The sequence below is a fragment of the Chiloscyllium punctatum genome, unplaced genomic scaffold (assembly GCF_047496795.1).
Source record: "Chiloscyllium punctatum isolate Juve2018m unplaced genomic scaffold, sChiPun1.3 scaffold_241, whole genome shotgun sequence".
NCBI classification, from domain to species: domain Eukaryota; kingdom Metazoa; phylum Chordata; class Chondrichthyes; order Orectolobiformes; family Hemiscylliidae; genus Chiloscyllium; species Chiloscyllium punctatum.
The window spans coordinates 70,001-72,500 of NW_027309975.1; the positions used below are offsets into that span (position 1 = coordinate 70,001).

The following is a 2,500-nucleotide window of genomic DNA, read 5'->3' on the forward strand; positions in this document are numbered from 1 at the left end:
CCCCGGGAAGAACCCGGGGCCGCAAAGTGCGTTCAAAGTGTCGATGATCAATGTGTCCTGCAATTCACATTAATTCTCGCAGCTAGCTGCGTTCGTCATCGACGCACGAGCCGAGTGATCCACCGTCAAGAGTTGTCTGAGTTTGTTTTAGGTCTCTCCCTCGCCAGAGGAAAGCGACCCGGACCGCACATACGCTCCCCACCTTGAGCTACAGCCACCTGCACGCCGGCGTGCGGGCGGAGCAGGGTGGCGTGAAGCGATGGGGAGCACCATCCTGGTGCGGCCCGCAGAAACATACGTCTATTGGGGGGAGGAGGACAGGGCGCCCAAGAGGCGATGCGTGCCCCAACGCACCGCAGCGACGGAGGCAGGATCACCGCCACCATGTCGCCCGCCTAGTATCACGAGGCGTGCAGCAGCTTTGCCCTAGGAAAAGCAGAGGCGGGAACGGGCACCGGCCATCGGTTCGGCAGCGTCACTGACGCGTGCACGTGGCGGCGTGTCGGCGAGCGGACTTCCTGCGAGGAGGCGGGGGCGGCACTCGCCCGAGCAGACGCCCGCCCGGCCCAGCCACCGCCGAGGTGGACTGGGAGTCGCGGCAACGGCTCGTCATACTCGTTCCCACACTCACAGCGCAGCTTGCCCGCAAGCCACCGACCACCGATCGACGCCAGGCGCCCCGACCGAGAGCGGGATCGCTCGTTCGCCCTGCTGGCAGTTCGCTGGGGATCACTACTGCACGGAGCTCGGAGACCGACGGGCGGCAACTCGAGAGTCTTTAAACCACCACCCCCATCCCGCAAGTGCAAAGAGGCTGTATACGCACAGACGGGTGAGGGGAATAGGTACCCCGTCGGGTTTGAAGGGAGCGTGACTAGATAGCAACGATGTAAACCCAGCCGATTTGGGAGCGAAAGACCGGCGCCTGCATCACCGGCTTCGTTTCCCGTGGCTGGAGAGTACACCGAAACCCTCCGTCTGTCGCGAGCTCCCGACGACGCGGTGCCGCCAAGCAGCAGGGCCGGACCTGGTGTGGCTCCCCTCGTCGATCACAGACCGGTCGGCACTACTGACGAGACGGTGGAACGGGCTTCGCCCCTTGTGACGAAGGGTGATGCGAACCCGCCCGCCCGCGTGCGTTCGGGGTGGACTCGGCAAACGGAGATTTGAAATCGGAAAGTGTCCTCCTGCCCCGCGCAGGTAGGCGCCCAACAGTTGTGGGGGGTTTGGCGGTGACCACGGCTGCAGGGCCTGCTACCCCGACGAGCTCTCCTGCTGGCCCCGAAACCACCCTCGCGAGACAAGTTGAAACGGAAACGGGCGTACCCCCAAGCCGACGATCCTTTCTTATTTGTTACTTTTTTTTTCACTTGCTCGAGTTGTGGGGATTTGGCGGTGACCACGGCTGCAGGGCCTGCTACCCCGACGAGCTCTCCTGCTGGCCCCGAAACCACCCTCGCGAGACAAGTTGAAACGGAAACGGGCGTACCCCCAAGCCGACAGAGATCCTTTCTTATTTGTTACTTTTTTTTTCACTTGCTCGAGTTGTGGGGGTTTGGCGGTGACCACGGCTGCAGGGCCTGCTACCCCGACGAGCTCTCCTGCTGGCCCCGAAACCACCCTCGCGAGACAAGTTGAAACGGAAACGGGCGTACCCCCAAGCCGACGATCCTTTCTTATTTGTTACTTTTTTTTTCACTTGCTCGAGTTGTGGGGGTTTGGCGGTGACCACGGCTGCAGGGCCTGCTACCCCGACGAGCTCTCCTGCTGGCCCCGAAACCACCCTCGCGAGACAAGTTGAAACGGAAACGGGCGTACCCCCAAGCCGACGATCCTTTCTTATTTGTTACTTTTTTTTTTCACTTGCTCGAGTTGTGGGGGTTTGGCGGTGACCACGGCTGCAGGGCCTGCTACCCCGACGAGCTCTCCTGCTGGCCCCGAAACCACCCTCGCGAGACAAGTTGAAACGGAAACGGGCGTACCCCCAAGCCGACAGAGATGCTTTCGCTCCTGTTACTTTTTTTTTCACTTGCTCGAGTTGTGGGGGTTTGGCGGTGACCACGGCTGCAGGGCCTGCTACCCCGACGAGCTCTCCTGCTGGCCCCGAAACCACCCTCGCGAGACAAGTTGAAACGGAAACGGGCGTACCCCCAAGCCGACAGAGATCCTTTCGTACTTGAACCAACACAAAGTTTGTCACGTTTTATTTTTACGAGTGATCGACCGTCAAGATTTGTCTCTGAGTTTGCTTAAGGTCTCTCCCTCGCCAGAGGAAAGCCACCCGGACCGCACATACACTCCCCACCTTTAGCAGCAGCCACCTGCACGCCGGCGTGCGGGCGGAGCAGGGTGGCGTGAAGCTGTGGGGAGCACCAGCCTGGTGCGGCCCGCAGAGACATACATCTATTGGTTGAAAAAAAACAGGGCGCCCAAGAGGCGATGCGTGCCCCAACGCACCGCAGCGACGGAGGCAGGATCACCGCCACCATGTCGCCCGCGG

At 61.4% G+C, this 2,500-nt stretch overlaps 1 non-coding gene across 1 annotated transcript in view; it reads right to left on the reverse strand.

Annotated features, from left to right (window-relative positions):
- LOC140472083 (5.8S ribosomal RNA) overlaps positions 1–134 on the reverse strand; it is a 154-nt gene extending 20 nt beyond the window's left edge. Inside the window, exon 1 of the ribosomal RNA XR_011957384.1 lies at positions 1–134. This exon is cut by the window's left edge and continues 20 nt beyond it. This is a non-coding gene — a ribosomal RNA (5.8S ribosomal RNA).
- Between the last annotated feature and the right edge of the window lie 2,366 nt (positions 135–2,500).